Source organism: Lepidochelys kempii, chromosome 2 (genome assembly GCF_965140265.1).
Source record: "Lepidochelys kempii isolate rLepKem1 chromosome 2, rLepKem1.hap2, whole genome shotgun sequence".
Classification (NCBI taxonomy): domain Eukaryota; kingdom Metazoa; phylum Chordata; order Testudines; family Cheloniidae; genus Lepidochelys; species Lepidochelys kempii.
Genome location: NC_133257.1, coordinates 31815717 through 31842568, shown reverse-complemented (window position 1 = coordinate 31842568; position 26852 = coordinate 31815717). Strand labels below are relative to the sequence as shown.

The following is a 26852-nucleotide window of genomic DNA, read 5'->3' as shown; positions in this document are numbered from 1 at the left end:
AAGTGTATACTGTTATTGTAATTATTCTCCATTTAGCAGTTGGACTGGGTTCCCATAGAGCCCTGCTAATCCTGTGCCTGATTAGACGGTATAACTCATTGTTCTCTCTGACAAGCTTCAGATCTTCCAGATCTCCTCAATAGAGATGCATGAGAGAGGGAGAGTAAACTTAAAAAGAAAAGGAGTACTAGTGGCACCTTAGAGACTAACCAATTTATTTGAGCATAAGCTTTCGTGAGCTACAGCTCACTTCATCGGATGCATTCAGTGGAAAATACAGTGAGGAGATTTATATACACACAGAACATGAAAAAATGGGTGTTACCATACACATTGTAAGGAGAGTGATCACTTAAGATGAGCTATTACCAGCAGGGGGGTGGGGGGTAGAAAACCTTTTGTAGTGATAATCAAAGTGGGCCATTGCCAGCAGTTAACAGGAACGTCTGAGGAGCAGTGTGGCGGGGGGGGGGGGGAATAAACGTGGGGAAATAGTTATACTTTGTGTAATGACACATCCACTCCCAGTCTTAAGTGATCACTCTCCTTACAATGTGTATGATAACACCCATTTTTTCATGTTCTATGTGTATATAAATCTCCTCACTGTATTTTCCACTGAATGCATCCGATGAAGTGAGCTGTAGCTCATGAAAGCTTATGCTCAAATAAATTGGTTAGTGTCTAAGGTGCCACTAGTACTCCTTTTCTTTTTGCGAATACAGACTAACACCGCTGCTAGTGTAAATTTGTATCTGGTTAGTTTTTAAAATGTAGAATGTATTTGAAATGATGCAGTTTCTCTTCATGATTTTACAAATTAAATGTTTGGTAACAAACAGATCCTTATCTCTTAGGAAACTGACAGTTGTCTTTCTGCTACATATCATGGCTCTGAACTACACCGTGACAGGTGAGTTGTAACTGATTCTGCTGCTACGAAAGCATAGTGTGCTACAAAATAAAAATAAAGTCAGATGTTAGTAATATAGGATATATGACAAACAACTGAGGACAATAGTACACAAAAGCACTGACCAATTCATGTCACTATAATCCTTTTTTCTCTCACTGGAAAATATAAAATCATTAACCAACATTATTCATAAATAATACTGATACTCTTAAAATGGGAATAGCACATCTGCAACATTGTGAAAATATACTTCTCTGTTTCTAATGATTTTTCATTTCTTTGACTGCAAGTTAGGCTACTTGTAACCACAAATACAACTAATTACAACTGTGGATCTGAAAGCATCATTCTTTGATGATGAGGTGAGCAAGAAGAGAGTAACTTAATATATGCTGACTATTTCACTTAGTGGTGCCCTGATGCAAGAAATCATCCTAATTCATGATTAATCTTAAACACATGTGCAAGTGCTTTCCTGAACTATGGACAAACTAACTCAGGAGATGAGGTAAACATAGTACTTTTTTTTTTTTTTTTGGGTGGGCGGGGGAGAGTAAATTTTTCTTCGGACCAAAATTCCTTACATAGGAAACATCATCACAAATCAAAGTTAGTATCTGTGCCTCTTGTGGTGATATGAAAAACACACGACAATACATTGTGAAATTTTAAAAGGAAATTTCACCTTATTTCAGTTGTCAGAACCTAGGGAAGTCTATGTGGATGGTTTTGCTAGAGCAATGCATGTGATGGATGTAGTTCATCATCAACAAAAAAGTGAAACTGACTACAGGAAAAAAGGTGACTTCAAATATGCAACTACACAGGAAAAATGGAGAAAAATATATTTACTGATCTACTATTTACTATTTACAGTCTTTCTGCTCTGGTGATTTTAGGAGTTACTAACAAAAGCAGCTATAAAATTTTTTGATTAGAAGCTGATACTCCAGTTGATGTTGTCAATTTAAAACCAGAATTTCTGTAAATAGTCATGATTACATACTGAAAATTCACGTTCTATGAATATATTGTACTAATCACTTACAATTAGCTGTGTTGCGGAACATTCCTGCCAGTTTGATAATTGCTTGAATGAAATTTCTGAAAAGTGAACACAAGGACCATGAACAGAAGTGAGGCAACTGGTTTTAATGAGAACAAAAACTCATAGGAAATATTTTCATGAGCAGCCCAGCCACAGTCCGATGTAGTTTTTGTGAGCTCTGAGCTCACAACACTTTACTACATGCCTCCAAAGTTACAATCCTACAAATGAGGAAGATGACAATATTGGTTTAAAAAATTATCTGGGTTAGAGGGGAAAAGGGAAAATAGATCATGTCAGACTAACCTAATATATTTTTTATGAGATGATTAGTTTGGCTGATGAAGGTAATAGTGCTGATATAACATATTTAGACTTCTTTTATGAGGCATTTGTCTTGGTACAGCACAACATTTTGATAAACTAGAATAGTGTATAATCAACATGGAACACACTGAATGGATTAAAAGCTAGCTAATTTATGGGTCTCAATATAATTGTATATGGGGAATCGTCATTGAGTGAAACGAAAAGGAGTACTTGTGGCACCTTAGAGACTAACAAATTTATCTGAGCATAAGCTTTCATAAGCTACAGCTCACTTAATTGGATGCATACTCAGTGAGTGAGTATGTTTCTAGCGGGTTCATACAGGAATTGGTTTGCTTGGACCTGTGCTATTTGACATTTTTATCAATGACTTGGAAAAAAACATAAAACCATCACTGGTAAAGTTGTCAGAATGTTACCTGATCTATGGATTGTGTATCAATTATATTGTTCACGGAAGAATTCCCAGTTATTACTCTGAGGTCTGACAAGTTCTTGTTCCAAGAGCAGGCCCAGTATTATTAAAATTACTCTTCAGTTGGGAACCCAATGTGCACAGTTACCACACTCACACTTTGCGAACCCTTCTGTATTTGCAATAGTGTTATTAATAGGTTTAGCAAAGTCACAAACATTGCAACCCAGCAAAGTAGATAGAGATAGTAGAGAATGTTCATCTGAACATCCAATTACTCACACTATCCTTGAAAAACAGCCTGAAATGTTAGCCATTATCTTCCTCATCACCTATGCCAGTAGCCATCATTCTGGCATACACACGCACCCTGCCCCGCACCCCTGAGCTATATTTTTCCCTCCTCAAGTCCAGAGGCTGGGATACAACTTTTATAATAGGTTACACCGACACCATTATGCCTAATGCCTATTAAGTAGGAGTTTCTCCCCTCTTCCTTATTTGTATTTCCTCACCCTACTAATGTAGGGGTGCTCTTCTCCTGTAGATTAGTATTTTAATGAACACAATTTATTATCATATACATCAATTAGTTACCATCTTACTCTTGTGTTCTGACATCTGCAGATGTTTCTATACTAAAATATCCAAAAGCTGGTGGTAGTTAATATTTCTGTGGTTGCCTGCTGTCATTATGTACAAACTTCTCTTAAACTCTATTCCCAGTTCCCCAAAACTTAGGAGCATTGTGTCTTTTATCTGTGCCAAAGTTCATAGGTCTCAAGCCTTATGGTGACTGCTGAAGACAATGTCTCAGAGGGATACAGAACTGTAGTTTCCTTCTGTTGCTGCTAAATAAAATAAATGCAAAAGTTATCTCTATTGGGTACAAGAAGATCCAAAAAATGGGGGAGCAGTTAATAATGAAGAGAACAGCCCACTGATAGAGTGATCTGTATCACTTGGCAAGTTGAATGCAAGCAAACAATACATTACATTTAGCCATATTGAAAATAAATACATCTAGGAACAAAGAATGTAGGCCATACTCACAGGATGGGGGACACAATCCATGGAAGTAATAACTTTGTAAAAGATTGGGGTGTATGTGTCAGAATCAGGTGGACATGAACTCTCAGTGTGATATTGTGGCCAAAATGGATAATGCAATCCTTGTATGAATAAACAGGTAAATTTTGAGTAGGAGAAGAGAGGTTATTTTGCTTTTGTCTTTGGTTCTTGTGCAACTGCTGCTGGAAGAGTATGTCCAGCTCTGGTGTCAACAATTCAAGAAGAATGTTGATAAACTGGAGAAGATTTAGAGAAGAGCCACGAGAGTGATTAAAGCATTAGAACATGCCTTATTGTGATGGACTCAAAGAGCTCAATCTATTTAACTTGACAAAGAGGTTAAGGATGACTTGATTACAGTCTATAAGTACCTATATTAGGAACACATATTTAATAATGGGCCCTTTAGTGTAGCAGAGAAAGGTATAAAATGATCCAATGGCTGGAAGTTGAAACTAGATAAATTCAGAATGGAAATAAGGTGTACATTTTTAACTGAGAGGACAATTAACATTGGGACAACTTACCAAAGGTCATGGTGGATTCTCCATCAATGACAATTTTTAAATCAAGATTGGATTTTTTTTCTAAAATATATGCTGTAGGAATTATTCTGGGGAAGTCCTATGGCTTCTGTTACATATGAGGTCAGACTAGATGATCACAGTGGTCCCTTTTGGCCTTGGAATGTGTTCTGTAAGACAAATCACATACTTATAATCACACATACAGTGGAACTGCAATAAAGCATAATCTTTTTCTGGAAAAGACAGAAATTACTTACATTATGGCAATAAAATGGTTTGAACTGTGAAATAATAACTACAACTATGATTTTCATAAATTTTCCCCACACATTTTGAAGTGAGTGTCAAAACTTATTTACTCAGCATTTTACTCTATAGCCTGACATGTTTTGCCTAGAATAGCAGTGCTATATGAAGCACAACAAGAGAAAGGCATTCTGCAGCATTGAAAGTGCCCATGTACTTTTAAAAATAAATGGACTATATATTTGTTTTTCATGGTAACCTTTAAAAGCTTTGTAATCAACTGTCTCTTTTTTACAGCTCTCATCTGCATGCTGTTGAACTCATTCAGGATGTCATGGAGTTCTGAATAGAGAGATTCATAAGGTCATTTTCTGCCTTGCAGCTTACACTTAAAAGCTTCTCAATCTCCGCATTTGGAAAATGCAAAGCATTTTGTCCAGAATAATTTCTTGTGGAATGACAATTCATATCTATGCAAAGTGTAGCTTTAATTCATGTGATAAAAATGATTCTGAGTAAAATAGTTGAAGCTTAGAGAAGCATATTAAATTTCTTGCAGAAAACAGGAATAGCTGATTTGGGGATGGGAACCTGCCTCACAAAATATTTCTAAAATTGATCCCAGCTGCTGAATTTTTTAAAATTTCTTTAATGCATTTTATTATCTAAGGCTCTAAGACTGTGTGACAGAGTGAGTCCATATTAAAATAGTTTGGTTTGAAAAGAATTCCATTTGGGAAGTAAAAACAATGCTGTGTTTGTGTTTTGTAGCTTCTTTTTTTTTTCAGAATTGCTATTTTTTGCTATTCGAGGATTTACTTTATTGTTGTTATTTACTATTTATAATGCAGTGTTACCTAGAGCTTGCAACCAAGATCAGGGTGTCATTGTGCTAGGCCCTGTACAAACACATAGTAAGAGACACTCCCTCCGGTCAAAGAGGTTTAAATAGGTGATGCAAAGAATGGGAGGGGAAACTGAAGTACATAAAGCGAATTGCTTTGCTCAAGGTCACACATGGGATCAGTAGCCAAACCAGGAATGCAACCCATGTCTCCTCTTCCCCTATTATCCTACCAATGAAACAAGCTTTTATCTTGGGACATGGAAAGTTGTGAATTCTAGAGTAATTCTACTGGTGTGATAAGGTTACTGGTGAGGGATGAGGGAAGTGATTTAGGTAGAAAAAGTGTAAAAGGGAACAAAGGAAGTGTGAAGCCAGCAACAGAGTGGAAACAGAATAAGTGTGTGAATACATATTAAAAAGAAAGAGAGGTTAGGTCTAAATATACTGTCTGCATGCCAATTCTGCTCCTGTTTGACCAGTCTCTCATGCCAGTTGGACATACGCTCCAGTAAATAGAGTTTTGGTGTCTGAGAGCTCCATTGTGATCACTATTGCCACTCTGGTGTCATCTGGACAGGCCTGCATGAGGCTGAGTGGAGAATCAGGAAGTGAAGAATCATGTACTTTTTTCTCTTGTCCTTTAAACAAGAAGTTTCATTTTTCAGTCCATGTTACTCGGTGTCAGAGGCAGAGTGCTCCTGTGATCAGTTTTTCTTTCAGTCCACTTCAGATTAACAGTAAGTTGAGTGGCAAATTCTCTGAGCACTAAGTGTGCTTGTAAGGAATGGGAAGAATCCCATAATGACCTCACAAAACAATGCTGATAGCCTACTGGGAGTGGTTTTCCTCTCATAGATCAATCTTCATTAGACCACTGTGGAACACAGGGAGCAATCAGAGTTTAAAGAAACTGCAGAGGAGCTTTATGATTTTTAGTTTACATCATTTGTCTCCACAGACAATGACGAGGAAATATCTACCTGGGGGTTACACTGTTCAGGCAATGAAGATGAGCTACTGTCAGAGTTAGCGGTATCACAAATTCCACTGATGGAACAGCTCAAGAAACTAAATTACAAAAAAATCATCAGTAACAGGAGATATTCACCTGAGGCTTCAGAAGGAACTAAACAGTGAAGTAGCTGAGCCATTGATAAAAACAGGTAACTTATTATTAAAAAGCAGCTGCTACTCTGAAGGACTTTTCACCTACCTTTTAAAAGGTAGTTAGAGGACCTCAGGACTGTAGACTGCTTCACCACACTTCAGCACCAAGCAATATTTTGGGGTATATCAACTTCTAAAGCCCTTAGTTAAATATAATAAGCAATGGTATTTTTAGGGACATCTGAGTGTTGTATTCATATGCCTGGGACTAGTAAAAATTCTACAGAGATCCCAGAAAAACTCACTAGTATAGCTCAGTGAATAACTGGTTTTCTGGTTTGGCCAGCAAACAAAAATTAGGGAAAATATTCAGTTTGGTTCAAAAAATGTTTGGAATTTTTTAGCAAACAACTACAAAAAAAATGGAGGCAACAAAAAAAAAAGGTCTATCATTGACATGATTTCACTGAGACAACTAAAAGAGAAATGAAGAGAACCAAAAAGCCCCTTTACATAGCCTTCATCGATCTCACAAAGGCTTTTGACCTCATCAGTAGAAGTGGACTATTTGTGTCTAGAAAAGATTGGACTTCCCCCCAAGCTCTTCAGCATGATTTGATCCTTCTATGAAAACATATATGGGACAGTTCAATACAACAACTCAGTCTCGAGGTTTTCCGGATTCATAGAGGTGTTAAACAAGGCCGTGTATTTGCCCTAATTCTGTTTGAGATCTTCTTCCCCTTGCTACTGAAACAAGCTTTTGGTTCCTCAGCTGAGGGAATCTACTTGTACACAAGGTCTGATAGAAAACTGTTCAATCTTGCAAGACTCAGATATAAAACCAAGACTCAGGAGGCCCTTATGCAACACCTCCTCTTTGCTGATGATGCAGCAGTGACAACACACACAGAAGCTCATCTCCAAAACCTCATGCACAGTTTTCCCAAAGCCTGCCAAGACTTCGGGCTTATGATAAACCTAAATAAGTCTAACAGTGTGCCAAGGAGTTGAGGAACTTGAAGTGGTGAACGAGTTCACATACCTGGGGTCAACTATCACAGTCAATCTTGAAACAGAACTCAACATCCGCATTGGAAAAGCCACCATAACAATATCTAGACTGAGCAAGAGGGTCTGGCAAAGCAACAAAGTGACAGAACACACAAAGATCTGTGTGTATCGTGCATGTGTTACTATCACACTTTTGTATGGGAGCAAGACATGGACCTTATACTCATCAGGAAAAGAGGCTCAACAGCTTTCATATGTGTTACCTTCATCGAATCTTTGGCATCTCATGGAGGGACAGAGTCACCAATACTGAGATGCTCAAGTGGGCCAGCATACCCAGCATGCAAGCACTCCTCAAACAGAGATGCCTCTGCTGGCTTGGCATGTGTGCTGAATCAATGATGGGCACACCCCAAAGGACATCCTCTACTGCGAATTGGCCTCTGGAAAAAGATCCAAAGAATGCCCAAAATTGTGTTTCAAGGATGTGTGCAAGCAAGACCTCAAAGAAATGCACATGGATGTGAACAACTGGGAAGGTCACACTCAAGACCGCAGCCTTTGGAAACAAGAGCTTAACAAAGGTCTCTGGAGTTATGAGAGGAAGCAGTCCAGCCTCACAGAGGAGAAAAAAGCTCTCAGAAGGCAGAGTGCAAAGGGTCAAAACATCACCTTTAAATGTGACAGATATGGCAGACATCGTCTCTCTCAAGTGTGTCTCTTCAGCCACAGCCATGGCTGCCATAAAACCAACTGAATAAATTCTTTACCTCTCAGGGGCAGATACCCATGGTCTCTCGAGATTGAAGGATGCCTACTACCTGAGATACATCAATGATATTTTCATCCCCTAGACAGACATCTTAAACTTCCTCATAGATTTCCACCACAACTTCAACCACTACCACCACCTACTAATTTGTAACCCGCTAAACCCCCTTTTTGTCTTACACTGCAGTGGTGTTAAAAGGGCCACTCTGCCTTGAACGGTCCTTTGGATTTTGTGCTAACTATTTATGCTAAATAATCTGTTCCATCTTTCATTTAGCTGCGACCCTCAGAGTACATTTCCTAGACCTGAAGAAAAGCTCTGTGTGACTTGGATGCTTGTCTCTCTCACCACCAGAAGTTGGTCCAACAAAAGATATTGCCTCACCCACCTCTTCTCTCTAATATCATGAGACCAATATCTTAGAACTACACTGCATAAAACAATATAAGTATGAAGTGTTATTTATTATTAAAACAAACAAAGCCTTATATATGAATGAACACTTTCCTAATTAATATTCTCTGAAGGTTATGGTGACTTTCTTTTAGTCTTCTCTGTTAGGATCACATTCATAGGTGATAACTTTTGGTTTTGCTGGTGGGTGCCCCACACCAGCTCCTCCCCATCTCCGGAGCACCTCTCACCCTCTGCTCGCTCCTTTCTTGCCCCGTCCTGCCTTGAGACGAAGAGGAGGCAGAGAAGAATGGGTGGCCCCACTCAACAGTTGATGGGCGGTGGGGCAGCAGCCCTGGCCAGTCCTTTAGGTGCTGAGCACCCCCTATTTTTTGTTTGAGGGTGCTTCAGCCCCTGAACACCCATGGAGTCAGCACCTATGATCCCATTAGCATACATATTTGTGTGATTTTCCTCACTAGGATTATCATTAGCTCACACAAAAATAAAAATTTTTCTCTCAGAATGTAAGTGAAAGATGGACAAAGCCTAAGAGGAATGCAAAAAAGGGGATTTTTTAAAAAAGCAAATAAATCTAAGAAGTTATTTTAATACCCTCCCACCTCTGTCGCTAGCATCTAACACTGATTTTCGTTTAACTCAAGTAGTAGAGCTCTATGCTGTCAAGTGCTATGTAGGTAGAAATCAATACATTATATATGAACCAGAAACAAACAGGCAGTCACTACAGACAGGAGAACTGGTATAAGAGCTGAGCACCCTTTTTTGGGAGGGCAAATAGTAAATATGCCAAAAAATATTTTCCAGGGGCACAAAACCTGTTTGCCAAATTCAGGTTTGAATTCAGGGAATTCATCCAAAAAGAACAACAAAACCCCTGGAAAACAAATTTCAGAAATGTCGAAATGGTTAGTTTTGGAAATGTCAAAACAAACCATTTCAGCATTTAGTTTTGAATTTTCTAAATGAAGTGCTATTTCAAACTAACATTCAAAACATTTTGTTTCATCAGAATGAGTTTTTTGTTTGTTTGTTTCAGCAAGAAAAACTGGAGGAAAATAGTTTTGGAGGCGGGGTAGGGGTGGATTTTTTGTTTTGGCCATCAAACCTAAAAAGCAAATATTCACTCAGCTCTAACTGGTATCTTGTACTTCCATGGATACACAATTTACCACATGAGCCATCAATTTCTGAAGTAGCTAAAGTTTCCAGATTGACTGAAAGGGTGAAATTCAGATTTCAATGAAGTCAATGGAAGTTTTGCCCCTGTGTAGAGCTCATTAAAGTAGTTCTATCTATAGGTGACCAAACTATGGTTCTTCTTCAAGTAGTGACCCTATGGGTGCTCCACTATAGATGTGCTGCTTGAGTCCCTGCACTGCTGATTGGAGAGCTTCAATAGCATTGTCTGTTAGGCCTGCACATGCGCTGCCTCTCCTCATGCCCTGCCCTGAGGCTAATCAGCGTGTGCAGGCTCACCTCCTTTACCTTTTCAGCTGTCCCTGGCTAGAGATGGCACTATTAGTGATACATTAATAACTATTGCATCATACTTTCTTTGAAGTCTAGAACCAAGTTTTTAGTAGTAGTTAGTCTAGTATCTTTTATTTTTATCCTTATATTTCAAAAAATAAAACACAAAATATACTTAGTGTACTTTCTTTCTACCCTTCTCGTTGTGAGCTCTTTCACGCCCTCCCTCCACCAGGGCAAGTCTGGTTCTCCCGGCTTCAAGAAGTGCCTCATCTGCAATGAGGCTATCACCCTTGCAGACATGCAGTCACGGTACATTCATTGCCTCAGGAAAGGACATGTTCCTCAAAAGTGCACTCTCTGCCAGCAGCTTAGACCTTGGTCTCTCCAGGACAGAGAGCTGAGGCAAAAGATTATATTCATGGAGGCAGCTCTCAGACCTTCTCCGGACCCACACTAAGAGTTTCCATGAAGATGTGAGTCTTCCCACAGCCCATAATATCCAAGGGCCAGGGGGTGAAGAAATCAGATGCTCACCCCTCTCACAAATCAAAAAGAAAATGAGACGTTCGCACAGTGAACCAAGAGCCATTTACAAATGATCCCCTGCACGCTTGGTATCCTTCATACCATTGGCACTGAGACAGGCCTAGCCTGGTACCATGGCTCAAGGAAGACTACAGTGGCAGGTACTGCTGTTGTGTCCACCCTATGGGCATAAGCACCAAGTCAACGGCACCTAGGGAAAAGGATGGGAGCAAACACTCCCAGGTGCCACCGGTACGCAAAGTCCATCTGTACCAACTCCTCATCTGGTACCTGAACAACTGGTGTGGACGAGATCTTCATCCTGCCCCCCTCTCTCCTCCACCCACCGTGGCTCCGAGCTAGTCAGCACTGCCAGTATTCTGGCACTCAAGGGACCACCGTGTAACTGAGGTCCTACTAATGCATGACATCGCTGGGGACTCCACCTCCAATGCCATCTTTAGCTCCACAGTTCTGTCATCTGTAACTGACCCAACTCGGAAATCCCATCCTTCCAGAGGGGATACTGCTCAGGACTCACCTACCGTGGAGCATCCATAGGGATATTACTTGAAGAAGAAGTTATTCACCTTGTGGAGTAATGATGGTTCTTGGAGATGTGTCCCCTATGGGTGCTCCTCAACCACCCTTCTCCTGTCTACTTGAGAGGACTTCTTGTCAATGACTCTGCAGTAGAGAACGGGGTGGGGAAGGTTGGGGGGGGGGGTTAGCCTGCACACACTGACTAGCCTCATGGCAGGGTATGAGGAGAGACAGCGCATTTATAGGCCTAATGGACACACTGTTACTGAAGTTCTCTGCCCACGAGTTCAGTGATGCAAGCATACCTACAGTGGAGCACTCATAGACACATACATCTCAAACCATCATTATTGCACAAAATGAATAACTTCTTAATCCACGAGTGGCCCTAGCCATTTTGCAGGCCAGATATAAAATGTTTTTGGTTCCCTCACCCCAGGGCAGAAACAGCTGGCCAATCTGAGGGGAACAAAAAAGAACCCTACCAACAGCCAACCAATCTGATGGGGAAGGAAAAAAAAGAAAAGAAAGAAGAAGCCAGCCAACATAGTGAAATGGCGGCCCCTGGAAGGGACTGCCCTGCTCATCTGACCCTAGAACCGCCTCTGTATGGATTATGGTAGCAAGGGGTACTTCTTGGAAATTTCTAGTCCTCTCCTATATGGTTAATTAATGATAATCCTGCTTCTGGTCTGAACAGAAAGTACCTTTAATTATATAAGGCAACTGGCAAGTTTTAAGAATGACCACTGCACCCAATTAATTATAGTCCCATTGGCAGAATGGTAGAGGGAAGGCATAGTTTTGCACAAGTTGAGACATTTTTATCCTATTTCCTACTAATGCATGTTCTTCTGGTTCTCGCTTAGGTATAAAATAACTTCACATTAAAAGTTCATTTTGATTGAGAGAATTAATCTAGCCTATAGGGAGAGTAACAGATGGACAGTAGCCTCCTTGGAGGTGTTGCCACAGGGAAGGTGGCTGGATACATGTCTCCAAACATTAGCACGCAAGCTACTTCTGTGGGTTTGGGAATTCTCCAAAGATTTAGATCTATGTAATTTATTTTAGGCAGTTTGGGACAGGTATCATCCTAATCTCATAATCTAAAGGAAACCTGTACATATTTACCTTGCCAACACAGAGAAAATTCCAATAATGATAATCACTTCTCCAAATAACTGTAATATATATTACTTATTTAGAAATATCTTTAAGAATTTGATTTTGAAAGAAGCATAATGAGTCTTTTAAAAAAAGACATCTTATATAAACAACATAGAAAAACATAAGAAAATGAAAACTGTGTATGCAAAATATGAGGGAGAGAAGATGGCTATGGTAATATATTTTATTAGGCCAACTTCTGTTGGTGGAAGAAACAAGCTTTTGAGCTTCTCAGAGCTCTTCTTCAGAAATTTATGCAAAATTTAGCAAAGGGTTACAGCACTTATATCATGAAGCATGAATGTCAGTCCAAGAACAGGCATGTCACACCCTTGCCTTTCAGCTGTAGCATGGCTGAAAAAGAAACACGTTTGATATATACAACCATTAGTGTACACCCAGACTGTCAGCCACAAATACATGTGTGCATCCCAAATACTTTATTTTGGAGTATACTCTTAGAAAGAGTAAACATAACTTGATGTAAGGATTACAAGATCTTTAACACTTGTTGACAATGTTATTGGGACAATGTATTATAGCCACAGAAAGAAAGAAGAGAAGGAACACAGACACCGGAGGAATAAGAGGAAGATAAGTACAAGTGTAATCGAGATTTGTGACAAAGGGCTAAGAAAAGAGCAGACAAAACAAGTGAGCAGAGATGGGAAAGGGAAATGGTATTTCCCACTATTTTCTGTAATAGAATTTGATTCTAAACTGGGAGGAGTGGTAGATACACTGGAGGGTAGGGATAGGATACAGAGGGACCTAGCCAAATTGGAGGATTGGGTCAAAAGAAATCTGATGAGGTTCAACAAGGACAAGTGCAGAGTCCTGCACTTAAAACGGAAGAATCCAATGCACCGCTACAGACTAGGGACCGAATGGCTTGGCAGCAGTTCTGCTGAAAAGGACCTAGGGGTTACAGTGGACAAGAAGTTGGATATGAGTCAACAGTGTGCCCTTGTTGCCAAGAAGGCCAATGGAATTTTGGGCTGTATAAGTAGGGCATTGTCAGCAGATCGAGGGACGTGATGGTTACCCTCTATTTGACATTGGTGAGGCCTCATCTGGAGTACTGTGTCCAGTTTTGGGCCCCACACTACAAGAAGGATGTGGAAAAATTGGAAAGAGTCCAGTGGAGGGCAACAAAAATGATTAGGGGACTGGAACACATGACTTATGAGGAGAGGCTGTGGGAACTGGGGATGTTTAGTCTTCAGAAGAGAAGAATGAGGGGGGATTTGATAGCTGCTTTCAACTACCTGAAAGGGGGTTCCAAAGAGGATGGCTCTAGACTGTTCTCAGTGGTAGCAGATGACAGAACAAGGAGTAACGGTCTCAAGTTGCAGTGGGGGAGATTTAGGTTGGATATTAGGAAAAACTTTTTCACTAGGAGGGTGTTGAAACACTGGAATGCGTTACCTAGGGAGGTGGTGGAATCTCCTTCCCTAGAAGTTTTTAAGGTCAGGCTTGACAAAGCCCTGGCTGGGATGATTTAGTCAGGGATCGGTCCTGCTTTGAGCAGGGGGTTGGACTAGATGACTTCCTGAGGTCCCTTCCAACCCTGATATTCTATGATTCTATGATTATTTGGAAGCTCTTTGGACAGCAGACTATTTGCCAAATTTTCAAACTGTTCAGGACCCAGCCACTCCAATTTGATCTTATATTGTCTTTCCTCTCTAAAGCATTAAAGTCCTGAGCCAGCTCCCATTGCAATCAAAAGAAAATTTCCCATTGGTTTCATTTAAGAGTTGGATAAGGCCTCTAGCCCAGTAGTGGTGTTATTCAGATGCTAAACAAGGATGATGCCTAATTCAGTAAGTGATCAGCTACACTGAGGGGAGCGGGGATTTATCATACATCTATTGATGTCAATGGGAGTTTTGTAATGGACTTCAGTGGGTGCAGGATCCATCCATACGTGATGAACTCTCTCTAAATGTGAAGGCATTTTCAATTAGAACAAATAGTTAATATACCAATGAGTGATTTTTTTTCAAAAGAATATTTTTCACTCTTTGTTATTAATTGTAGTCACCATGCAGCCTATTTCAATGTGAAGTGCATTCTTTTTATATAGCAAGATATATTTCAGTAGATAATGTATCAATTTCTGTATGTGCCATCCACAAATCTTTCAGAATTATGAAATGAACTGCTCCCCATATTTGTTGAAGTGGTTCTGGAAGATGAGAAGGTGAAATTAAAATCTCTTATATAAGATAATATTTAACATTCTATCCATCCACCTTTATTCAGCCAAACCTTCCACTGAATTTCAGAGGAGTCTGAGTAAAGAGTACAGGCTTGCCCTTTTGTGTAGCTTGTTTGTACGTGAAGCTAATCTCACCACAAACCAAACAATCAATGAGTTATGGCAGAAATTCATCCATACCCTTTGTTCAGTACAACATCAACATAATTCACAAAGCCCTTTAAATAAATAAACAAAAATCAACAGTGTGCACTGTAGGTCATTTTTCTTGTCTAGAGTGTATAGATTGGACAGAGAGATGGAGATTCACTGTACAAAATGAGCTGGTATAAAACTGTTAATTGAGAAAACACAGACATAGACAAATGGTCATGTTTTGGTTGAGAGGTAGCTTTTTTCACTCTGGTATTAATTTTCTGTGGTGCATTAAGCAGGTAAATGAATCCAAAGAGTCTCCTCCCAAACTTGTTTCTGGGAATACCACTCTCAGAGGAAAGAATGTCTAGCCTAAGTAGCCAGGCTGAGTGCTTGGGAGATGTACAGGGAAAGCAGGAGAGGAATTCTCCCCTGCAAGCTGTGAATTGGCTGCAGAGCCACTTGAGAAGTGCTATTTCATTCCAGCACCTGTTTATATACTGTGACAAAGTTCTGTCCTTGCCTCCGTGGGTCCCGTGTTTCCTGGTGGATTTCGCTAGCCTCAGAGGCTCACTGTGACCCTCCAAGTAACTCTTCTCTCTCTAGAGACAAGGGTCCCAGTCTACTGAGCCATTTTCATCATAAGCCAGCAAGGGAGGTGAGGAGAAGTTATCTGTCCTTGCACAGTCTCTGTTGTCTCCCAGTCTCAGTGATTAATCAGGGTGCAAAGGGTTAGGGGCCCACCCTCTACTCTGGGCTCCAGCCCAGGGACCCTAATAGTATCAGCTATGGTAGCTGACCTTTTAGAAACATGACATGTACAATTCCCTGGGCTACTTCCCCCACAGCAGCCCTCAATTCCTTAAGCTTCACTTCACCCTTACCTCAGGGCCTCCTTCCTTGTGCCTGATATGGTGTGTACTACTCAGTCTCTCCAACAGCAAGGCTTCCTCCCACAGCTTCTGACATGGACACCCACCTGACTAACTGGGAGGCTTTTAACTAGTTTCAGCCAGCCCCTGATTGGCTTCAGGTATCACAATCAACCTAGCATTCTCCCTGCCTTCTGGAAAGTTCTTAATTGGTCCCAGGTGTCTTAATTGACCTGGAGCAGCTGCCATTTCACTTATCCTGGTACCAGGGATTTGTTTAGCCTGGAGCTAATATATCTATCTCCCACTACTTTTCTATATCCATCTGGCCTTGCCCCATCAACAATACCTTCCTATGTCTTTTATACAGCTGTCTAGCAGAGGGCAGATATGAGGATCTGTGTAATGGTGGATGCCCCATCCCTTCCCATTTCCCAGCCTGCCCTTGCTCTGCACCTTGTTTGCTGCTGTGTGCATCCCCTGCTTGGTCATCTCACTTCAAGATCTTCTTTGCAAGTAGAATCACACCAGTTCCATTCCAAATGGCACTTTCACAATCACACAGGATGGGGAAGGAGTTGCCCTTAAAGGCGTAAGTCTGATGATCTTTCAAAAACACACTTAGGCCTGTATTCAGCCTGATTTATAAACAAGTCATTGAAAGCTTTTGAGTTTTAGTTAAGTTTCCAGGAAGTAACTAATGTCACTGGGTGGCAGCTTTATCACTACAGCAATTTTGATTTGTATCTGGATATAGTTACAAATTCTAATGTGATACTGAGTATTGTTGGCATTGCCTGTGGTGATGGTTTTTAACCACAAGTAGAATAGCACCTGCATAATATTTAGTGGGTAGCTTATTCTGAGTTTCTTTATATTCTTTGATGTTGTTTAATAATAATCCTAGGAGTTTGTAAATAACACTTTTGATAGGGTGCATCAATGTCTGATTCCCTGTAAGTAATTTTAGTGAACAGGATTGTCAGTGCCATGTAACTGGGTGAGCATGTATCATTTGTATCAGCATTCTGAATTTATGTCTGAAACCAAGTTTATTGGGCACGCAGTGAGAATTTTTGAAGTATGGAAAGCTAGTGTCTGACCATTTCACTATTGCTATTTTTCCAGAACAAGCAGCACAACTATACATTAAGCAAAGTCTTTCTCATTTTCAGATTTTGACAATAATAAGTTAAGTTTCCAGTTTGCTCATGATTGAAATACTGACTAATACAACCAGGTTAAAAGGAATACAGGGAGCAGCAACATACTTCTTCATGCTCTGCAAAATACACTGACTTGGTTTCAGGCTTCATGCAGGCCCAGATCCTCCAAGCTCCTGAAGCCATAATCAGCAGTACATAATAATGTTTAGTATCAGAGGGGTAGCCATATTAGTCTGGATCTGTAAAAGCGGCAAAGAGTCCTGTGGCACCTTATAGACTAACAGATGTATTGGAGCATAAGCTTTCGTGGGTGAATACCCACTTTGTTGGATGCATGTAGTGGAAATTTTCAGAGGCAGGTATAAATATGGAAGCAAGAATCAGGCTAGGGATAACGAGGTTAGTTCCAATCAGGGAGGATGAGATCTCTTCTAGCAGTTCAGGTGGGAACACCAAGGGAGGAGAAACTGCTTTTGTAGTTGGCTAGCCATTCACAGTCTTTCAATGGGAAGGCATCCCTTAACATTATGGAAAACCAAAGGGCATATCTCTTTCTTTTAAAAAAAAGGTCCACTGGCTCATCCAGGAAGAAGCACCAGGAAGGTTAATTTTTATTGGCAAAAATACAACTTTTGTTAATATTTACTAGCGTATTCAGTTACAATGAAGGTTTATATCCATGTTAACCATGCACACATGCTTGTCTGAGATCAATGATGTGATTCTCCCTTCAATTACACCACCTTTAATCAAGAATAACTGTACTGACCTTAATGGTGTTACAGTGGTGTAAAACTTGTATAAGTGAAAGAATAACTGGTTTTCAAAATCTAAAAAAATCCTGCATTGACAGGGAGATAGATTTGATAGATGAGTTTGCTTAGTTCCTTTGCACAACTCTGACCTGTCCTACCTCTGCTGCCTTGAAGAACTGAAGGAATCTTCCTGGATCCCACTTCCCAGACAAATGCTGCTTCCTTCTGTTAGTGAAACTGGGTCCTGAAAGAACATGATCATGAGATCCCGTATGAGGATCGAAAGAATCTGACTTGCATGTCACAATATTTTTTACAAACATATCTGAGCTATGGATTTTCCCTGAACTCATCAAAATGAGTATTCACACATTTTATTCAAATACTCAGAATTCATTTTAGAGCTCTGAGAATGATCTCCTTGCTGGAATGAAATAGGCCTAGACTGGAAATGTTTTCACAGGAACATTTGCATGTCCAGAATTTCACTCACACCAAGGTTTGTGAACAGTTAACGGTAGTATGCCCATCAGTTTGAGTATTGCTCATTACAGTCTCCCAGTACGCCGGTTGCACTTGCTGAAGGACATGCTCAAGGCAATAGAAATCTAATTAGAAGTAAACCATGGACAATTTATTATTTACAAAGCAAAACAAAGAAGAACACCTGTGTAGCTGAAGCTGCACAGACTTTTAATTATTTTAAACCAACTAATAATATGAATTTCTGTGGAGGTGGAATGATAGTTCATGGTACCAGATGTATCTGTAAATCAGATGAACAGAGAATCCATTGCTAAACATAGCTAGAAAAACAAACCAATACAAACTTCCAATCTGCTTTAATCAATGCAAGTTTCAGTGTCTCAAAAAACAAAATTCCAGACTCCCATATTACGGGTAGTGGCTGTGAGGAACGATAAGGTGATCTTCATTCTTTCACTATTAGAGTAATTTTTGTAGAATATCATCCAAACATTAATGGTTTTTACTTTTGCTAAGGAACAAAAGCTTCTCTTAAAAACACATCCAATAATGTCAAGTATCAGGGGGTAGCCGTGTTAGTCTGTATCCATAAAAACAACAAGGAGTCCGGTGGCACCTTAAAGACTAACAGATTTATTTGAGCATAAGCTTTTGTGGGTAAAAACCTCACTTCTTCAGATGCATGAAGTGAAAGTTACAGATGCAGACATAAATACACTGACACATGAAGAGAAGGGAGTTACCTCACAAGTGGAGAACCAGTGTTGACAAGGGCCAATTCGATCAGGGTGGATGTAGTCCAATCCCAGCAATAGATGAGGAGGTGTCAATTCCAGGAGAGGGAAAGCTGCTTCTGTAATGAGCCAGCCACTCCCAGTCCCTATTCAAGCCCAAATTAATGGTGTTAAATTTGCAAATGAATTTTAGTTCTGCTGTTTCTCTTTGAAGTCTGTTTCTGAAGTTTTTTTGTTCAAGTATAGCTACTTTCAAACCTGTTATAGAATCTCCAGGAAGATTGAAGTGTTCTCCCACTGGCTTTTATGCGTTACTGTTCCTGATGTCCGATTTGTGTCCATTTATTCTTTTACATAGGGACTGTCTGGTTTGGCCAATGTACATGGCAGAGGGGCATTGCTGGCACATGATGTCATATATAACATTAGTAGACCTGCAGGTTAATGAGCCTCTGATGGTGTGGCTGATGTGGCTGGGTACTCTGATGGTGTCACTAGAGTAGATATGGGGACAGAGCAGGCAATGAGGTTTGCTACAGGGATTGGTTCCTGGGTTAATGTTTCTGTGGTGTGGTGATATTTGCTTCAGGTTGGGTGGTCTGTCTGTAAGCGAGAACTGGCCCGTCTCCCAAGGTCTGTGAGAGTGAGGGATCATTTTCCAGGATAGGTTGTAGATCGTTGATAATGTGCTGGAGAGGTTTTAGCTGGGGGCTGTACGTGATGGCCAATGGTGTTCTGTTATTTTCCTTGTGGGGCCTGTCCTATAGTAGGTGATTTCTGGGTACCTGTCTCACTCTGTCAATCTGTTTCCTCACTTCCCCAGGTGGGGTATTGTAGTTTTAAGAATTCTTGATAAAGATCTTGTAGGTGTTTGTCTCTGTCTGAGGGATTGGAGCAAATTTGGTTGTATCTTAGGTCTTGGCTGTAGACAATGGATTGTGTCATGTGTCCTGGATGGAAGCTGGAGGCATTAGATAAGTATAGCGGTCAGTAGGTTTCTGGTATAGGGTGGTATTTATGTGACCATCACTTATTTGCATTGTTGTGTCCAGGAAGTGGATCTCTTGTGTGGACTGGTTCAGGCTGAGGTGGATGATGGGGTGGAAACTGTTGAAATCCAGGTGGAATTCTTCAAGTGCCTCCTTCCCGGGGGTCAATATGATGAAGCTGTCATCAATGTAGCTCAAGTAGAGGAGGGGTGCTAGCGGACGAGAGCTAAGGAAGTGTTGCTCTAAGTCAGCCATAAAGATATTGGCATACTGTGTGGCCATGCGGGTACCCATAGCAGTGCCACTGACTTGAAGGTATAAGTTGTCCCCAAATCTGAAATGGTTGTGGGTGACGACAAAGTCACAAAGCTCAGCCACCAGGTGTGCCATGGCCTCATCAGGGATACTGTTCTCGACAGCTAGTAGTCCATCCTCATGTGGAATATTGGTATAAAGAGCTTCTACATCCATGGTGGCCAGGATGGTGTTTTCAGAAAAATCACCAATGCGTTGTAGTTTCCTCAGAAAGTCGGTGGTGTCTCGAAGATAGCTAGGAGTGCTGGTAGCGTAGGGTCTGAGGAGAGAGTCCAAATAGCCAGATAATCCTGCTGTAAGAGTGCTGATGACTGAGATGATGGGGTGTCCAGGGTTTCCAGGTTTATGGAACTTGGGTAGCAGATAGAATACCCCTGGTCGGGGCTCTGGGGGTATGTCCGTGTAGATTTGTTCCCGTGCTGTAGCAGGGAGTTTCTTGAGCAGATGGCGTAGTTTCTTTTGGTACTCCTCAGTGGGCTCAGAGGATAGTTGCCTGCAGAATGTGGTGTTGGAGAGTTTCCTGGCAGCCTCCTGTTCATAATCCGACCTGTTCATTATGACTACAGCTCCTCCTTTGTCAGCCCCTTTGATTATAATGTCAGAGTTGTTTCTGAGGCTGTGGATGGCATTGCGTTCTGTACGGCTGAGGTTATGGGGCAAGTAATGCTGTTTGTTCACAATTTCAGCCTGTGCATGTCTGCGGAAGCTCTCTATGTAGAAGTCCAGTCTGTCATTTCGACCGTCAGGAGGAGTCCACACAGAATTCTTCTTCTTGTAGTGTTGGTAGGAGGGTTCCTGTGGGTCAGTGCACTGTTCAGTGGGTGTGTTAAAAATATTCCTTAAGTCGGAGAGGACGAAAGTAGGCTTCCAGATCACCAGAGAACTGTGTCATATTCTTAGGGGTGGTGGGGCAGAAAGAGTCCCCGAGATAGGACAGACTCTTCTGCTGGTCTAAGTGTGTGGTTGAATAGAGTAACATTATTGTTAGGTGAGTTGAGGGTACCACTGTTGTAGCTCCCTGTGCATATAGGAGTTTTGATAGTTTTCTGTCCTTTTTCCTCTGTAGAGAAGTGAAGTGTGTGTTGTAAATGGCTTTTCTAGTTTTTGTAAAGTCCAGCCGCGTGGAAGTTTGTGAGGAAGGTTGGTTTTGTATGAGAGTCTCCAGTTTTGAGAGCTCATTCTTGATCTTCTCCTGTCTGCTGCGCAGATGCTGATCAGGTGGTTCCTCAGTTTCTTTGAGAATGTGTGGCACAGTCTCTCACCATAGCCAGTGCAGTATGTTGATTGCAATGGATTTTTTACCTTCAGTCCGTTTGGTACAATGTCCATCTGTTTGCACTTGGAGAGGACGATGATGTCTGTCCGTATCTGTGCGAGTTTTTGTTGAGGTTGATGGGATTTCCACACCATACGGCTAAATTTAGTGCCTTGCATGGTATCAAGTATCAGGGGGTAGCCGTATTAGTCTGTATCCACAAAAACATCCAATAGTGACAGTCACTGTAAATTCTCCAATTTAAGTCTATGAAAAGCCTTGTCTTCATTACAGGATGTTGTTATTGGATCTATTTTTGCTTTTGAGTTTCCCATGTTATATGTGTCTGTTTATATATACAGCAGTCAGCTATTTTCTGTGAGGTTTTCTACCATAAATCACACTTGGTCTGGGTTTATTGTTTATTATAATGGTTATATTTAGTCTAGTAGTGATCTTTTAGTCTTTAGTTTTCAAACATGTTGGGGTATTACCTGGATTTTAATATAAAGGACTCATGAAGGAAGATAATATTGCTGTATAATTTCTGTATGTGGAGTATAATATTTGAATATTCTGATTAATTCTTCCACTATTCAGCCTTACACTGGGGATTTCCTATTTTTAGGTATTTTGAGATATCTATAATATTCCTTTATATTTTTATGTTTAGTTCAATGTAGTTTGTCTGCTCTGGAGAGTTTGCGTTATTTTTTCCCCTGTGCTGATGTTAAAAAATAAATTTTCAAAGAAGATTTTGTTTCTTTGAGATTCTGATCTATCTATCTATCTATCTATCTAGATAGATTGTAGAATGAGAGAGGAAGTGCTGATCTATCTATGTGGGTCTGTTGACAGAAGTCTTATTTTGGTATATTTGAAGCATTTGTAGTTTTATATTTACGTGGTTTCTGTTCTAATAGTTTGCCTATTTCTTGATTCAGATTGGGCTTGTTTTAACCTAAGTTTTTTGTCCTCTTTCTGCATTTCTGGCAAGTTCTAGTCAGGATGAACTCCAATATCCAGTATATTCAGATAATAAAGCATCTTGGCCCTTAGTACTTAAAGGTTCAGAACCAAAACTTCCCATACACAACAACTCTGAAAAACAGTATCTCTCATAAGGTAACTTGGTATTATGCTCAATTTATTTAGAGCACATTATGCTCTCCTTTGGAATTAAACAGCAAATTCTTTCAAAAGGGAAGAAAAAGGGAGAGAGAGAAAGTGTACCCGTTTAAAAGAATCAGCAAGAATGAAATAAAGGAGCTCAGATGTTATCCCTGCCAAATGTGCTTTGTGATTGTAAAGGATATAATGGTCATTTAGGTCCTAGTCCTGCAATGTGCTGAGCCTCCTCCACTTCCATAGAAAAAGCTCAGAACATGACAGGATTGGGTTCTAACTCAGTGCTTTGAGACATAATCTGTTTTGCAAGAGGTGCTGCAATAAATACTTGGTGTGAAAAATTCTTGATCTCTTTAGGGGCTGTCATATAGATTGATAAACACTGTTATTCGTTTTAGGTGGTCATTTAGCTCCTCTGAACTTGAAGGCCTTTTCTTGTGGCAGGTGGAAGAAAAAAGATAAATAGGTTAAACTTCTTTTGTGCCCAAAAGTACACAGCATATGGAATGAAAAGCCTTATCTGACATCAAAGCCATGCTCTTAACTCCTGTGTCATTTGCCTGTTTAGAAGTGGAATTGCTGGTATGTGTGATGAATGCAAGGTCTTGGAAATGTGGATAGACTATTATATTGCATTGTGCCCACAGGGTTTAGTCATAAACTTTTGTATCTATAAATGTTATATGTATCTTTGTGGTCTTGGGAGTGTGGGGATGTAATCTAATCCCATGTGGGGGTGGGAGTGGGGGGTACTGAGCTTCCCTAGAAACTAAAATCAGTGTGTGTGGGGTGGGAACTTTCTGCAGATCCTGGGCAAGGTAAACAATTTCAGCAAAGTACTGCCCCTGGTTGAGATCAAATTCAAGAGGTGAGAAGACAAAGAGAGAGCTTGTGGTATAAAGAGTCATCCTGAAATGGCTGAATGTCCCTCATGATCCAAATGCTGACATGGGACTGTAACCAAGATGGCAAAACCTGCAGGAAGGTGGTGAAGGAGTGGAACCAGCCAGGATTTCCACATGGAAGATGGGTGACACCTGATAAGCTTAGCATATGTGTAGATTGTTGTTTTTTGATAGATTTTCTCTAATGTTTTTGCCCTAAAAATAAATATACTGTGTTCTGTGAAAATAGGCTGGTCACTGACAAATGCTGTCACTGTCTTTTGAGAAAGAGCAAATAGAACGTGATGGATTAAGGCCAGATCTGCAGGGATAATCACAGTGAATTGCAAACTTAAATCCTCGGTCTGAAGGGAGAAGGACACAGCTCCCTGCCATTAGAGAGGTGATGGCTGGAGGGTGAGTCCCAAAGAGGTGCCCTTGAGTAGACTGCACAGGGGCAGAGGTGCAGTTCACCCCAGAACTGTGGCAGTTCAGTTCCCTTATATCTAACCTTTGGAATGAACTATTTTGAATATTACTTTTGCTGAAATAATGTTACTGTGACTTAGCGAGATATCCACCATGTTCCATTGGCTATGGTAATTAATAGCAAAATGTGGGTGAGATTGTGGTTCACCACATGTGCCTGAACAGGGTACTCCTACAATAGTAAGATAATCATCCTCTTCCACCTTCCCAGGCAGGTGTGTGGGGAGAGGGGTAGGCAGGAGTGATGACTGAGCCAAGCCCTGACTCCATATGCCAAATATCTTGGCTAGCAGAGTGCTGCTGGTGTGGAGATAGAACTAGACTCCACCAGGTGAATGGATGACAAAGATTACTTCCCCCTTTGGAGCAAGGGAGACAGGAACGGAATTGTTCTGAGTTGCAATTCAGTCCCTTATCTGCTTGTGGAGCAGCACAACTACGTGCTGTCTCATACTCGGGGTGTGTGGTTAACCCCACAATGGCACCTGTAGAAAAGGTCAAATGACTCCTATATTATAAGAATATATTATAATTCTTAATTGTCAAAGTCGTGTTCCAGGATGTAACACTATGAGTCAATGCTTTAGGAAATGTCTCCAAACTGTTTTGTACTCTGAAGGTACAGTACCTCAGAATTTCCTACCAAAAAGATAAGTAAAGTCCCATGATCCTTTTTTTAACGTATGAGTAGACCCAATAATAGACTTTATAGTCCTGGTATAGAACATGCAGTCTTCACAATTCAGTTTGAATATAATTAAAATAATAGGGGTGTTGTAACTGCCTTAATGCCTAATTAACATCCAGTGTATCACTTATTGAAGAGCTAAAATTCAATTAATTTAACAAACATAGTTCAACATTTGTAAACAAAAGGGTAAAATGTATTAATTAAAAATGTGATGGTTTCTTTTTTTCTGAATATTGGAGCTCTGTAACACTGAAATGGCATTACACTGTGATTAATTTATTCAGAATGTTTCCTAGTTAAAGTAATTATATTCAATCAAGGTCTGTCAATACAAATTGCTGTCAATTGTCACTTTATATCAAGTATAATGGGTTCAGGTGCATATAAACTAATTGTCATTTGAAATATTGTTATGTTATTTTCCCCTCTGACAGGAAAACACAACTATTATTGTTTAACATTTCATTTAATTTGATGGTTAATTTTATTATAATTGCCTTTAATGCTGTATTTTGATTGAAATAAATATTCTAACATAGACCTGCCCTATTGTATTTGCATACTATTCTGTGTTGTGGGGAAACTCTCAAATGATAAAATCTATAATGCTGAAATTAGAGGAGCAACCTATGTACCTATCAAAGGTACTCACATGGCCCTCAGTGTATACAACCTGAGCACCTCACAGTCTCTAATATTTTTATCTTCATAATATCACTGTGAACTAGAAAGTATAGTTATTCCCATTTTACAGATGGGAACTTCATGCCCAGATCCACAAAGGTATTTAGGCTCCTAACTTCCACAGACATCAGTAGAAGTTAGGAGCCTAATTACCTTTGTGGATCAGGGCCTAAGAGACCAAGTGACTTGTTCAAGGTTACACAGGAAATGTATGGTGGAGGAAGGAACCAAACCAAGGTCTTCTAAATCCCAAATTAGTACTCTAAACCACTGGGTTAACCTTCCTCTCCTTGTACCTTATACCCATGTCTTACTGCCACATATGCCATAATTAAAGGTACTTTGGTACTCCTGAGAAGCTTTTCTTAATAGCTTCTGAATCTTTGTAATTCACTCCTTGTCTTGGTCCACAATAGGCCTAATCTTTCAATTGTAGGACCACCCCTTAAACTCTATATCTAGCTATGCTTTTTGAGTGGGGGAGGGGAGTTGAGGAATGAGATGGATATGTTGAGGGCTGAGATCATTGGCTGGAATAGGAGTCTTTTCTCTCCTTTTTGGATTAGAGAAGCTGCTTTGCTTATTTTTGTTGTCTAGATGCTCAATCCTGCTCCCATGGAAGTCAATGAAAATTTTGCCATTGTCTTCTGTGGGCCATAATAAGTTGATTTGCATTTTCTAGATACATTAAAGGTGCCTGGAACCCTTTAAAATCCAAATATACCTTGTAAAACACAAATACACAAATTATCCACAGTGTTTGGATACATACTTTACTACCTACACTTGAAAACAAACTTCTGCCATATAACCTGCAGATGTGCAGAGGAGGAATATGAGGAGAATTTTATAGATGAGCTGCACTTTCTAAAAACCTCACTTTTAACAGATGATGGAGGTAATAGGATCCCCAGTTCTCAATAAAACATTGAAATCACTGGAGTTATACAAGCCAAAAAGTGAAAAATCCAGTGATGATGCAAATCCTTTGAATTTTTTTATTCACCCATTGTTATGGTTCAGCAAACAGTTTGTGCAAAAAAATTCCCACCTGACCTGTTCACTTTATCTATCCATTATTAGAAGTGTGGGTTTGGTCACTTATCACACTGTTTTTTTCTGATTATACAATTGAAACATTTGAGACAGTTCTGATTTTTTTTTAAATTTTCCTCTTTTCCATGCAGAAATGCTCTGTCCACATGAGATTATTGGTATTCGTATGAAGAGCAACATTTAACACTTATGCAAATGGAAACTTTCGTCTGAACATTCCCAAATATTGAATAAAGAAGGAAAACTAACCTAATTGAAGCAAACAGTCTTAAGAATCTGAACACTATAATGTTCTAAAATTATTTTAAATAGTAAATGGGTGAAATGTATTAACTAATTAATTAAAACAAATGTGAATTGTTACTTTGGAGCATTGTTATGATGGCATGTTCACCCAAAACATGCTTTTAAAGGGTTAACACTGAGATGCCAATTAATCAGCCTCTGCGCACCTGGAGGGTTGGCCAGGATTAGTTACTGATAAAACCCATATACGTTCCCCTTAAAGTATATCAAATTATGAAGGAGAATGTATATGTTCCTTATCCATTGGTTTTGGGACTAACTA

The 26852-nt window shown here is 40.1% G+C and overlaps 1 long non-coding RNA gene across 1 annotated transcript in view; it reads left to right on the top strand.

Moving 5' to 3' along the window:
- The window catches only part of LOC140905855 (uncharacterized), a 61656-nt gene extending 56437 nt beyond the window's left edge, over nt 1-5219 (top strand). The window contains exons 2-4 of the long non-coding RNA XR_012156965.1: nt 858-913; nt 1207-1278; nt 4851-5219. This is a non-coding gene — a long non-coding RNA (uncharacterized lncRNA). The remainder of the gene's footprint in view (nt 1-857; nt 914-1206; nt 1279-4850) is intronic.
- Nucleotides 5220-26852: the final 21633 nt, after the last annotated feature.